The sequence below is a fragment of the Frieseomelitta varia genome, unplaced genomic scaffold (genome assembly GCF_011392965.1).
Source record: "Frieseomelitta varia isolate USP_RPSP 00005682 unplaced genomic scaffold, Fvar_1.2 scaffold_883, whole genome shotgun sequence".
NCBI classification, from domain to species: Eukaryota; Metazoa; Arthropoda; class Insecta; order Hymenoptera; family Apidae; genus Frieseomelitta; species Frieseomelitta varia.
This window is the reverse complement of record NW_025110682.1, coordinates 1-15,284: the sequence shown is the minus strand read 5'-3', so window position 1 is coordinate 15,284 and position 15,284 is coordinate 1. Positions and strand designations below refer to the sequence as shown.

At 44.0% G+C, this 15,284-nt stretch overlaps 1 long non-coding RNA gene across 1 annotated transcript; it reads left to right on the top strand.

Annotated features, from left to right (window-relative positions):
• Positions 1-453: 453 nt before the first annotated feature.
• Positions 454-4,000, top strand: LOC122536995. The gene is made up of 2 exons (XR_006308526.1): positions 454-582; positions 626-4,000. It is a non-coding gene; the product is annotated as an uncharacterized LOC122536995 (long non-coding RNA).
• Positions 4,001-15,284: the final 11,284 nt, after the last annotated feature.

Sequence of the window (15,284 nt, the reverse complement as noted above, 5' to 3'; positions counted from 1 at the left end):
TGAAAACTCACAGCATCCTCCTGAAAAATCCAATCCTTATCCGCTCGAGAATTGAAGAGCACGAGAAGTGAGAGTGGAAACACACGGTGAAAAAAAAAAAAAAGAGAAACATCCATTCGTCAGGCGAGAGAAAGCGAATAAGAGAGAAAGAGAGAGAGAGAGAGAGAGAAAGTAGGCGTTTCCTTTCTCGCGTCAAAAGAAGAAAAACACTTCCTGCATGATGTGAAGCTAAGCGACGACGCGAGTGGACGGGTCACCCGAAAAATTATTCTAAGGACTCTCGTCTTCGGGCGGGAACGCAGGTGGATTGACGAGGACAAAGAAAAGGATATAAGAATGATAACCCGGTGCTAAGGAGAAGCGAGAGGAGACGAACGGAAGGGAAGTAAGACGAAGTCGGAAGACGAGTAAATAGAATAATTACCAACGGGAGAGATCAACAAGATCGAACGAGATCGCAATTCGGAAAACATTTCGATTGTCGACTCGCTGTTTCCCGCGACCGGGACGAGGGAAAGTTCGCCGAAAATCCGAAAGAATCGAAAAGCCTGCGATAAACAAGAGAGAAAGAGAGAGAGAAAGGTTTCAGAAAGAAAGGAAGAAAGAATGAACGAGAGAAAGAGAGAAAGAGAGAGAGAGAGAGAGAGAGAGAACGAAAGGAAAAGGAATATAAAGAGAGATTTCAGGTTGTTAAGGAGGGATCGACCACGTTTTATCTCGTCGCGTAGATCCGCGGTATTCTTTGCCATCCGTTTTCATTTTTCATGAATCGTATCATATATGTATATCTCCGAGAGACTCGACCACGACCCGAAAGAAACAAAGAAAATAAAAAGAAAGAAAAAAAGGAGAAATAAGAAAGAGGGGCGAGGATCATTTCGTGTAGACTGGTGCCTGTTCTGGGTGAATTCGAACACGCGATGCTACGCATCGGTGGACGGCTGAGCTCGCGACACTGGGTGCAACAACTTTAGGCACGAAAGAAGGACGAATATCAAGAAGGATTTAGTTCAGTTCGATCGACCGGAACATTGAGGATCAATTATGTGTTCCTTTTTTATATAAGTTCAATATACACGACGTATAACTCTTTGGACGATAGAAATTAAGAGAAAAAGATGATGTATTGTATATATATACGCACATATATACACATGTAGAAAAAAAGAAAGTTTCCATCAAATAGCGAATATTCAGGATTACCGAAGAAGCAGAAGCAGAAAGGAGAAATTCAAAATTCCTGTATTTCGATTCACGAAAGAAAGATTGATCAAACAAACACCCAAGACGTAGCTAAGACGTAGATTAAAATTAAATATCTCAGCTTGTATCCCCGTGTCCGTTTGCAGTCACCTTACTCGGCCGATCTCATCGGTCATGTCGCATTTGCGCATTTTGGGCCAGCTCGTCTAACTCTAACGTAAACCTATTCGTTCGTGAGAATCAACGGCAAGATCAAGCCGAGAAATTCAAAGCAAAAAGAGTAAAAAAAGAAAAAAAAAAAGAAAAAAGGGAAAACGTAAGAAGCGAGAAGATAGGAGAGAGACAAGTGTCAAGGAACGATCGTTTCGGCAGACTTCTGGAAAAACGTTTAAAAATTCGTCACGGATGCAAGTACGCGCCGCTCCACCGACGCGTGCGTACCAACGATACGATATCAGTGATACAAGAAACCCGCAATAGAAACCCGCCTTCAACCCTCTGTATAACACGCGACGATCCAACTGACCCGGTCCAATCCGACAGGTATGCAAACACAGAAAAAACCGTTCGAAGGAATCAACGCTGGACACACGAGATAGTAATCTTTTTTTTTCTTTTTTTTTTTTACCGCGACAGCCGCAACGAGCATCAAGGATAAACGTTGCAATTTAACGACAAACAACGCATCCGCATGCATCATCACAGCCTACACACCGCGCGTCGCAGAAAAACAGTCAAACCACCACCGTGACAACGTTCAAACGTTCTAGGAGAATGCGATCAGCCTCGACGAGGCGTAATGCCCCGCAACATGAAAAAGAAAAAAGACAAAAAGCGAAAGAAGAGAATAAATAGCGTAGAGCGTCTCGGGATCTCCCTTCGATAACACACACACACACACAGCAGATATGTTAAAAGTTAAGAAACAAAGTAATAAGAAAAATGAAAAAAAAAAATAAATAAATAATTAAATAATATAACGATAAAGAAGTTAACGAGGATACAAAAACTCGATCTTCTTCGATTAGTCTTCAGTGTACATAGTAACGATATCACCGATAGATAATAATTCAGGCAGGCAATAATCGCAGCGACAATTATTGCTCGTTCGTCCGATTCGTCGAAAACGTTGGACGAGGAATAATCATTGTAAGGAGCGATAATAACGGCGTACCGACGGTTAATTACCGAGAACGATGGTGTCGGATGCAAATGCTCCCCGACGCCGGTCAATAAAGGCAGCTTGATATTTCGTCGATACCTTATAACTGCAAGATTATCTCAAGAAACTTGTTGATTTCCGTTCCCACAGTTTCACAAACATTTCACCCTTCCACGCGCATACACACACATACATACTCACAAAGGCGTGTAGAAATTTCTTCGCCGATCGTTTGCAGGTAACAGAACACGTCGAACAGACAGATCGACGCCGGTTTTCTTTTCCCTCGGCAACAAACATCTCTAGACACGTTCATTCTGTATTTATACCTCGTTGCAACACACTTTTCACTCGAAAAAAAAAAAACTTTGTTGCGACATCGAACGCCTACTTGTAGGCAACACAGAGAAGATAAGTAACAATTTAAGTTCATTCGCAACCTATAATTTACAGACAGACACGTCGAACCCAAACGATTCGACACCGGTTTTCATTTGCCCAACTGGAACCACCGCACTGCGATCCCGAATACAGGGGGGAACAGTGCTCGTTATAAAACGATTTCATTAACAATTCTATCGAGATTTTTTCATTTCCTATCGAACGAACGCGACAACGATTCAACATTTTTCCGCGATACCACAGAAATGCAGCAGATCGAACGAGAGAATACGTTCCGATCGTCGAATCCGGCACAGACGCACAGAGAAACGAAAATGATCATCCCAGCAATCAAACAGGATACCGAAGCTTAACGATGTTAATCTTCAAACATAGTCTCGAATAGAATTCTAGCTACGCACCGCTGAAATATACGGCATTTCTCACACGACTCTCAATTCCGACGGGACAGCATTACGAATCGAAGCGGCGAGCATCGTACTTCCGGCGATCGATCCGCGATCAGGAAGCCGTGAATACTAAAACGAGACGCCCCGTGAATCAGAGGATCATTATCAGGAACGAAGAGTGGAGCCACGTGGAAGAAGACAAAGTCGCTGGCCCGGTATGCGGGCAAACGCCGACTAGCACGACACCGAATTCTCGCTTGAACGAGAAGAAGAAGCCAAACCTACTACTAGTACTACTATTACTGGAAGCAAAGCGAATCCATCGAGCATGCACACAAACACACACGTACACGTCGACAAACACAAAGCACACGAAAACGCAGAGAAGCGAAAAAAAGAAAAAAAGAAAAAAAAGAAAAAGGAAAGAAACACACGAAGAATAGGAATCAAACCAGGAAAGAGACCAGAGCAAAAGAAAAAAAGAAAAACGAAAGAAAGGAAACAAATGGATGAGAACAAAATGCACGACAGATTTTTTTTTATACGAAATAATCAACATAACCGCCACAGAAACAGGTAGAGAAAGAAGTGTCGAAGAGAACAAGGGATCGAACGGACGCGGGAGACGAGCGTTCTCCGCGCCGCCGATTCGAGGCTATAACTTGCTGATAATAATAAGAAAAGAAAAAGAAGAAAAAAGAAACGTGAAACGAATTATACCCGAGAAATCTTGCCACTTGCAATTCGTTGAAAACGCGACGCGTTCTAAGCAATTCGCATAATCGCATAATAAAGGAAAGCAACAAAACTATGAAAAAAAAAAAAAAAAGAAAACGAAACGAAAGAAAGCTACTGCGAAAAAAAGTGGGAGCGTGTGTGTTTGAGAGAGAACGAGAGCGGGAGGGAGGGAGAAAGAGAGAGAGAGAGAGAGAGAGAGAGGCATCGCGCGCGAGAGTAAGAGAGAGAATGAAAGAGAGAGAGAGAGTGAGGGAGAGAAAGAGAAAGTGAACGAAAGAAAGAGAAAAAAATAAAATGGATAACGAACAGGAGACGGGAACGACAGTATGAACGGGAAGGAGAAAGCTTTTTTTTTTTCATAGATAGGTGGATAGAGAGCGAGGTGGGAGAGAAAGAAAGAAAGAAAGATAGAACGGAATGCGTGATTTTTTAAGGATAAACGGAACCGACCAACAAGAGAAAACCGAGTAGAACACAAAGTAACCAAAAACGAAACAAAGAAGACAAAACGAAAGAAAAGAGAGCAGCAAGCTAACGCAAGAAAGCAAACAACGGAAAAAGAAAATGTGAAAAAAAAGAAGAAACGAAGAGAAGAAAGAAACGCAAAAATTTCACGGAATCACTGAAGATTCGCTATTCGACTTTCTGATTTTTCGCAGATTTTCGCGCGGGACAACAGGTGCGTCCCCTCCGAGATCCCATCCCGCCCCCGTAACCACCGCTATACAAGATAAACAAGATAAGAGCCACCACCTTCCATCCCCTCGGTAAATCCTTCCCAAACAGGAATAAGGTTTGCTTCCAAAAAAAAAAAAATAAGATTAATAATAATAATAATAATATTAATAATAATAATAATAATAATAATAATAATATTAATATTAATATTAATAATAATAATAATAATAATAATAATCCGTACGCGTTATCGAAACCTAATAAAAAAAAAAAAAACTATAACTACCTAACAATAATTATTAAACGATAAAGGGGTTAAGAGTATTGATTAATTGAATTATACCTAACGATTAATTAAAATAATTAATGACTAATAATACTTAATAACGATAATACGATATAATGATATATAGTATAAACGGTACGAGGACAACCCGATAAAACATGGCGGCTAACAAACAATCCACCAAGACGAAGCGATCCGGCCTAGAAATCGGTCGCCTAGAATGGGGCGGTGCCGATCGAGCGTGACGTTTTTTTATTTCTCTCAAAGAAACAAAAAGAGAACAAAGGAACAAAACAAACAAGCAAACAAACAAACTAACTAGCAAACAAACAAATAATAAAACACAATGCGAAACAAAGCGAAAGAAACGAACGAACAAAACGAATGAGCAAATACGAAGTCTTTCCTTCGAACGATCGCGTGTTTCTTCGACTCGGGACAAGGCCGATGCCGCGACGCCTTCCCCGACGTCGGCGTCGCGTTCCCTCACGTCGGATTCCCTCTCGTCGAGGTGGTCGTTTCTTACCCATCATTTATACGCTAGCTTGTAACTTGAGACTTAAATATAATTGAGAAAAAGACGAGGTGAAAGAGAGAGAAAAAGAGAATACACAAAAGAGGATACACACTCGAACACGTACACACATTGAACAAGCATTAATGATACCTAATGATATAATTATATTATTGATATAACTTACGATTATGAACTATCCTAGTGGTATTATATGACGACATAGTTGATTGATCTGTTTAATATTGAATGTCTGTAGATCACGGAGCGTTTGGAACTCTATGCTACCCGTCGAAGCACCCCGGATACGATCCAGCTTTGCTCTCCCTTTCCCATACCCGATACCTTGATATTCCACCCACCCCATCCCCCACCTCCCTTTCACAGATCCAACGCCACGCATACCGATCACCACCAATCTAATCCAAGTGAGAAAGAAGGGAAAAAAGAAAAGATGAAAAACCGCGTATCACTTGAAACAATCGTCGATCAAATCGTGTCAATCGCGTTTACATTCTCGAATCACGTACGATTGGTCTATGCTATAAACCGTGAATTAAAAAAACAAAAAGAAAAAAAAAAGGAAAAGGAGAAAAAAGAAAACCGCAAAATTTTCCCAAAATAAAACGCGAGAACGATGCAAAATTAATCGAAATTCGATTGTCAAAGGACGAAGGGAATCCCTTTCGTCTAAATATGGACAACGGGATAGCCATTTCGAGCTATGTCGCGCAAAGGAGGCTAAATTGTCACACTGTTGTCTATATGCAAGGAAAAAAGGGAAGAATATTCGATTTGTACGAAGCAAGAGAAGAACCCTTCGAGGATTTCCGGAACGATTCACATCGATCATGTATCATCGATTGTTGTAATTTTATTGGGGGTGCGAATGTTTCATGGAAGGATGCGCAGAAGGCGACTCTGCTCTTACAACCGGATTTCAGTTCCATATCTTTTATACCGATATCTCGGTGCGAAACCACGCACCGCTCACCACGTAATAATAGCAAATACATCTCGAGGACAACTGGTTTTAAGTTTCGAATCGAACAGGACGACGCAAGTAACGCAGTTCACGAGCGCAATAGTAAATCGAGAGGACCGCACAGCGTCTTCTCGCCTACGTACACTTATAGCCTTCGTATAGAGCACATCCACGTGGAAACGACAGATCGACACCCGACATTGAAACGATCGAGAATCGAAGGATAACGAAGAAACTCGACGAGAATTGCGTCGAGATTGCTTCGACGTGTCAATTAGGGGTAGAGAGAGAAAAAAAAAAGAAGGAGAAACGACGAAGAGAAAAAAGAAAAAAATAGCAGAAAACTAAAAATCAACGGAATTCGATGAAACGTAGTTAAAAATTGATAGAATTCAGAAACAGAGGTTGGAAATCCTCCACAGCGCGATCACGTATCGTCCAATGAAGTATAAAAGAAAGCGAGGCCTAGAAAGGAAACATTTCGTGAGAAACACCTCCAAGCCCTCTGCCTCTGTTTTTTAGAGCACGCGTGCCACGCGACGTCCATCGAGAAGAAGAATCGTGTGTCTACGATCGCGTGTGCTTTCGTTTCGAACGAAACGAAAGCCATTCGGTTCCTCTCGATCGACGTCTCCGTCAATAGGATTGTTGTGTTTAAGTTTTTCTAGCAAGTAACTTCTCTTAGTGCTGGACGATCGTGCGTAATCTTAACTACGCGCGCAATCTTCGACCACGCGAACACGAGTTTCGATGTCTCTGGAGAGGAGAAAGGGCAAAGACAAAGAAATTTCCGTTCGAATGGCATACAAGATGGCACGCGACGAGTGGATTCGTCGATCGTCTCGATTCTTTGTACATTTACCAGTATGTTACCTCTTTAACGATCGAACGATGTGTTTTTTCTTATTGACGACGTTTTTTATTGCTAATTCTTGTAAGTCATATTCGCAGGCGGCCGTCGTACGCTCAATTTTTACACCGGTTCGCGAGAGAAACACGGACCTGATCGCGACCACGAGCCCGCAGTTATGTAGGTGATAAAATAGTTACGTTCTGCTGTTTACCTCGATTGATTATTTCGACTGTTGACTCGTTAAACCGATACAGAGGCGAGGTCTCGATCGCGATCATCGGTCCGAAAGGGATTCGATCGTTCGAACCGGAATCGGGCAACGACGACCGCGAACCGGTCACCGTTTGGACGAAATCCGCGTACGCGCGGATCCCAGTCCATCGCGGATGTTATTTGTGATTGAATTTTGAACCGTTATCAGAGGGTGATACGGACAGTTTTTGGGGATGAAGCGAAACAAGTCCAGGGACCTCTAGGAGCCGCGCTATAGGTTACTCGTGGAACCGTCTTGCGAACGCATCGATCGTTCACAGCCAATTTCGCGATTTCGTTTCAGATTGACTCTCGCGCGGCGCGTCGTCAGGCGCCAGCCAATGATCGTTTCGATTGATCCGACGTAGACCGGCGACGGTTTCAGTCACGGTAACGATACTTGATCACGGTGAATTCTAACGTAACGTGCGGTCGCTTTGCAGACGTGCGGCCTGGGAACGCGAGGCCCCGTCTCTTCGCGTTCCGCGGTTCTCTCTATTCGATCCAATGTAACGTGAACTTGATTTTAGACCGATCGAAGGGTTCCTGTCGGTTCTATGTGCTTCCGCACTAGTGAGCAATGTTTCCCTCTCCGACGAAATTTCGCAAAGTTCAGAGAATGATAGAGGAACACGTAACACACGTACACATACACACACACATGCGCGCGAGCGGTACACACGCTCGAGCTGCTACACGCGAGATTACACGCAGACTCTTCTCGTTATGATTCCCGTGCTTGAAGTCCATGTCAGAATGGCCTGTCTTGACTATTCGGCGAAGACCACGTCGGACGATCGACACCACCTCTCTCTTTGTCGAAAAAAATAAAAAAAAAAAGAAAAAACAAGAAAAAGAAAAAAATCGCAGGCAATCGACGGTAATCGCGGAACAAAGGGCGAATCGTCAACTCAGACTTGAGTTTCAACCTGATCGAAGATCGAACGGGGACAACAATCGTTTTTTTCTTAAGGTTCCTCGCGATCGTCGTCGATACTCCGACTGATCGCGTCAGACTATCTAAATCAAACAGGTTTTACTTCCCGCTTCAGATCGAACGCTCCGACGAGACGTATAGTTTGCCGATGTTATGATCGATTTGGTACGTCGTACCGGTTCAATGGTTTCGCACAGCCACCGGTCGGTCTTCGATCGTTAGATCGTTTCGATTCGAATTATCCACGAAGCCTCCATAGCGGCGAGACGCTCCTCAATCCGAGGACGGCTGACTTAATAATATCCCCCGGACGTAAACGGTTTTTCGTTTCGAAAACGCGTAGATCACACCGATCGACGGCGCGTTCATCGTCTTCGCGCGGATCGCGGATCCACGGCCGTACCACATGTGACTTGAAGCACAAACCACCCTAGAGAGAGTTTGAGTTTAGCCTTGGGCAAGGTCAGGCGAGCGTCGGGCCGGCTCTCAATTTTGAAATAGCCATTTCGACGAAAAGCGAAAAAAGTGAACAGACCCCCAAAACCCGACGCAATAGAGGAAGGCAACCGGATCAAAATAACCGCCACACGAATCAACAGTTTCTCGCGCGGGGCCCGGCCGCGGCAGCCACCAAAGATATTTCCGCTTTAGACAAATGAGAAAGAAGAAATTAAGAGGTTATCCTTGTGACCCTCGTCCCTCTCCCACCCCCCACCCTCGCGCCCGCTTTCTCCCTCTCCCTGATATATCTCGTCTAACGAGCTCTGCGAGCCTCGGAGGAAAGATGAAAAAAAAAAAAGAGAACCCCAGAGGATATCCAGATAATTTTATTAGGTGCGGCAGCCCGTTAGTTTAGAAGGGGGTAGGTGCATAATGCCACCCTTCGGGTCCGCGATAAAGAGAGAAAAAAAAGGGAAAGAAAAGAAATGATAAAGAGATAAAGAAAACGCGATACTACGCCAGGTTTGCCGCGGTCACGTGAGCGCGTGGAAGCGGGTCCCGCGCCCAATCTCATTCACAGCACACACTGGGCCGACTCGTCCGATAGAATGTGCCTTCAGTGTTGATTTTATACGAAAAAAATACTAAAATTATACAAAGGGGCCCGACATAGACCGAACGCCCACCCAAAGCCTGACTGATGCTCGCCCGCTGCCCGTTTTCTCATCCTAATACCGGTCTCAAAAGCACATACAGTTACAATTACAGACACACACACCCTAATAACGCCCAACGCTAATCGTTGGTCTCCAAGTGGAGGAATCGTCAGTAGGATCTGTGAATCGTTGGTCGTTTAATGTTTCTCGCGACAGGTCCAGACGATGGAACAGTCTCGGCGTTGTTTCTACCGTATCCGTGCTGTAAAATTCGTTTGAATTCGGCGGATCGCATTCGCTTTGCCAACAAGAGAAGAATCGCTTTCGCAACTGGTGCTGAAATTGGAACTATTATTTCGGGGAAGAGGATTCGAGTCAACTGCCTGAGAAACGCGATCGCCAATCTCCTCGAGACTACTTAAAGTATATACAACGCGGGTATAACTTTCTCTTCGATTTCATTTCCACGCGTTTTTTGATAATCTACGATTCAACACTCGCATCTGGGACCACGTTCAAAAAAATGACGTTATATATTCCTCTAGCGTTAGATTTATCGTTTGTCGGGCAATCTCGTTGTCGTTGAGCGTGCACAGAACGCAATATACCACGGAACACAATTATCATCCCTGTGTTGCGACGATAATCAAATAAATATATACACACCTAACGCGAAAAGCTTTCGATATTTCTCGAATCGGTTCTCCGCTCGTGTACGCTCGATACGGTAGATCCAAGATCCAGACAACGACCGAGATTCTTGCAGAGTTCAAGCGGTACAAGAGAAACGTTAAAACCTCCGGCGACAACAGATAAGAAACACGTTTCCTCCAGAGACGAAGATCAAGGGATACCCTCGGGCACGAAATATACGCGGATCGACACACTTACAGCAACACGAACGTGCCCAGGGATGTGAAACACACGCATCTACACTAACACACGCTCGCAATATATCCAACAACATCCCAAGAAAAAGAAAAAAATATATTTTGGTTGATGCAAGGAGTTCGGAACGCTGCTATGCACCGATAACACACGTATATTGATTAAATGCAATTACTATGCGATAAGTATACTTACATAATATATATGTGTACTATGGTCTCTCCCACTTCCCAATCAGAAAAAATGAACCCGAGCTGTCGCGCGCCGATCGAGCGGACAATCGTTGACTCGCGAGCGCACGCGCGACCCTCGATCGGTGACCGAAGGGCGATTTCCTCCGAAATCGTATCTTGAAAACGAACCACGAGGGAGAAGACTCGGCAACCAAGTTTGGCGTCTCTCTCGCGATCGTTTGTCAACACTTGGATCGGTGCGCGGCTTCGCCCACACTTTCCAATTCCCCGGGAACATCCCACGAAGGAAAATACCGTAACCCCGAAGAAAAATATCCTCCCCCCTCCCCCGAGTATCCCGTCGCTCCTGAACGAAATCCCCAACCCCCGAAATCCCTCAGAAATACAAGCGTAGAATTTAACCACATTAACTATGAATGACGAGAAGCTACGTAAGAAGCTAACTAACTAACTACAATTAAACTTACTTAATTATTAACAATTAAACAAGCAGTAAAGCAGTATAAACAGTAAACGCCCAGTAATCATTGAATTGTGTGTCGACAACTACATACTAACTACCTACCGTATATTGAAGTAATAGCCGTATGTAAAACGAATGAAAAAAAAAAAATAACTTGTATTCTACCAGTTGTATCAGCCAGTCCAGTTCTAATAAGCAAGCGATTAAAAGTAACCCAATGCCCGGTTTTAATGACCTCCCTTTCTTCCCTTCCTATCCCCAGCCCTCCTCCCCTGTACCACCACCACCGAGATTCCGCCTCGTCACCCCTTTCTTTCCCCGGTATGTATCCCTCTTACAGCATCCCTGCCCACCGGATCAACCAATTACTTAACTCTCCGTTCCACCGATAATCATCCCGACCTAATTACCAATCTATCCGTCTCCTTCGACGTAAGTAACCCAGCAGAATGTAACCCGGTGTCCCCCTCATCGACGTTCCCTCCCCAGGCTCCCCCTTTTTTTCGATCCACCCGGAACCCCTGACCCATCGTCGTTCCACCACCCTTCAACCACCTCCTCTGCCTCTCCGTCGTATTTCCTTCCCCCTCATCCTACGTCACTTCTACGATAAATCCTCTGAATAAACAACCGTGCAGTATAACCCAGTCAGTATAAACATGATCCGCCGGATAACAGAATAAAAACATGATATTTACCATTAGTGTTTTTTCGTAGACAGACGTAATAAAGAATGGAAACAAAGACTTCGTTTACGATTATACGCACACGTGTGGGGAGACCATGTAACTTTAGCTCCGCCGCTCATCGAGCCGGCCGCGCTTCGCGATCGATCGATCGATCGTTCCGCGCGTTCGCCGCAACGGAGGATCCGGAACCGTGTGTCCCGGCAGCGAGATCGGTCCTGTGGATCGACAGATCATCTGTCCGACCACAGATCGGCCCCGGTTTCTCGTGGCGCGGAACGCCGCCACGACCAAGTGGATCGCGAGCGCGGACGCGCGAAAAAAAAAGCCCCGAAACAACAAGCACAGCTGGTATTAGCAGCTAGCGCCCTTTTCGATTCCCCGTAACCAGTGTCCCTCGACATCCTCTCCACCCTCTTACCCCGGAACCCAAAGTCGAAAGATAAAAAAAAAAAAAAGACGTCAAGCCAACCCGAAAACCCTATCCACGCCTCCGCAACCCTCGATTCCCTACGTGTTGTATTATCCGTTATTTTCGATATAATATTATATATAGTATACTAATGATATTTAATGATAATACGACGACGATAAGGTATGGGAGACGTTTGGTCACACACAAAATGTAGGACACTACACGGATTACGCCATCCTCACACGACCATTTTTTCTGATCGACACAGCGACGAGACTCGTAATGATCGGATATACATACATTTCAAAAGTATTTAAAAAAAAAAAAAAAAAAAAAAAAAAAAAAAAAAAAAAAAACAACAAAAAACAAAAAAGACACTGAAAGAACAAACACATTCACCACGCACACGTACACGGACACACGCTAATAATAATACATACACGTTCCTACACACACGTACAGGTTACATTGGGACACGAACACAGGACCACTAAACTTAACTACACACGCAGTATACGGTGACAGGATAATACGTACACACGCAGCTACACACGCATACGGCCACGCACTTCTACAGATACCAGCAGTAATAGAACAGACGTAACAGGAAACAAAAATAAATAAAAAAAAAAAAAACGTAAGAAAATGAATAACAGAAACACTAGTTGCCGTGCAGTTTGTGAAGAAAATAATAATAATAAAAAAAAAAAAAAATGCAGTAATGATAACCACCGACCTACCCGCGGGTCCGCTTCGTTCTGGCCCCGCGAGACTGAGCCGCGCGTTCTCGCACGGCAAACGAACATCTCCACGGCAGCCGGGATCTTCTGTTTTTTCTTAATCTTTGCCGAAAGAGCACAACCGGCTGCGCCGCGTGCCGATATCGTGACGTTTCCTCTTGCTAATACGTCACGCAAGCGCATCGACACGACGACGATGCCGAACGAACGGTAATGATAACCAAGCGGGAGAACTCGCGCGGCTCAGGGTTCGCGACAGGGGCTGAATCTGCCTCAAGCGTAGCTAAACGTTTTTGTACAGGATTAAACAATGATGCATAAACTGGATGTAAAATCTTGAGTTACAGAGCAGCACTATACATACCACACAGATGATGTATATATTTTTACGTTACAGAATATGCCTGCGCTACAGTCAGGCGCCATAAGACTGGTTCTCATTTCCCACGAATACAATGCGTATATACATGCCACATAAACTTTAACGAGGAAAGCAAAATGACCGATATATTGTAATGTAAAACTTAATGATATTTGTATACAGTATACCGCCTGGTACCACAACACGGGGGTTAAAACAAAACACGCCATGGTCAAACTGAGACTGGGGCTGCCCGCTCGCAACGACGCGGATGATCGGTCGAGAATCGAGATTCGAGAGGTCGTCGCGTGAAATACAAGTCAGAATTGTAAGGTGTATAACTAACCTTGGGGCAAGAAAATATCCTTTGCCTGTTTTGAAGAACAGAATACATGGGAGAGAGATGAACACTTTCGACGCGTGAATTATTAATCGTTGACGAAACAATTAGGGGATGAAGAAATTAGAAAAGCGGGAGGCAATCAAGAAAGGGTTCACGAAAACGCCTCTCGGATCTCGAACGAAATGGGTAGAAAAGCCGCCGCGGCTTTGACAAAAAAACGAAGGTGACTAACGAATTGGCAAACGAATTCGCTAAACAGACCCGTGCGTTTTAAACACCGTGGAAATTACCATCCTGATTTTCTCATTAGGCCGTTATGCCCATCGAGCTCCATTCAAACTCGTGTCCAAAAAGCATAAACCGGAACGAATGATAACCAAGCGAGAAAATGAAAATCAAAAGTGGAAGGAGTGTGACAACAACCAGATCCGTCGTCGACTGCGATCAACGAGAACCGCGATCGCAGAAGGGGGAACGAGCAATGATTTCATTAGTCTTTGCTCAGTTCCCTCGAAGGGGGGGTGACGTGTTGCTTGCGGGTACCCCGACAGAAGCATAACGCGGGTAGGAGTTTCTAAACATTGAATTCCCGGCGTGCTCGAGTAGCCTTGCGATTCGAGCCGCGGGAAGGTCCTAATTTTCCGAAAATAAAAAAAAAAAATTAATAATAATAAACACTAAATCCGCACTCAGGATCCGTTGGTCGCGAGCAGATCGATCGAATCGCGATCGACGTCAGACAATCCGTCCTTTTCATCCGGGACGGGATCGCGAAGAGGGAAGGAAAACGATAACGCGTCCGGGACAATGCGAGGGGGACGAAAAATGGGAAACGCGAAACGCGGTGACACGAATGGGCCTAAAACGACGCGAGCAAAGGGAAACGCGAGTCGCCGATCGAAACTGTCTGCGTCGCCACTGACGGACCCGGAGACCTTCATGACACACATTTGAGTTGCAGTGCAAGCGAACATCTGTAGAGCCATATACGTATAGTATGTTGTTGTATCTTTAAAAAAAATGAGAAGAGGACAAAAATTTTGAACAATTGACGACAATTTAAGCGTAGTAAGTGTACATTTTTATAAAAAGCGAAAAGCAAAAAAGAGAAGCGACAAGAAAACGAATTCTACGAAAGAGAGTAAAATGGTCGCGGTTGCATTTCGATGAAAAGTTCGATGCGGCAAAAATACGAAACGAAAAACGGAAAAAAAAGGAAAAAAAAGAAAAGATTGTAAAAATCAATAACGACACGGAAACTTAACGAAACAAACTAAACAGGCAAACACACAAACAGATAAAAAAAAGATATATTAAAGATGCGAAAAAAAATATGGGGCGGCACAAATTCGTAGCGAGAAATCACGATAATAAGCAAAACGATATAATAAAACAAAGAAAAATTCGAAAACAAGAAAGAAAAACGGCGTGAGAGAAAGAGGACGTAAAAATGATAGAGCGACAGGTACGAGAGAGAGAGAGAGAGAACGCGTGCACGGTATGCGATCGAAATGCGTGAATGTGGTAAGAATTAAACGTAACATTGCGAAAGAACGTAGGGGTGTGAATGTATGCGTGTGAACAACAACAACAACAACATCAACAACAAGAACAACAGAAAAAAAGCAAACGAAACAAAAAGAGTATAATAAAAAGAGAAAAACCAAAAAAAAAAAAAAAAAAAAAAAAAAAAAAAAA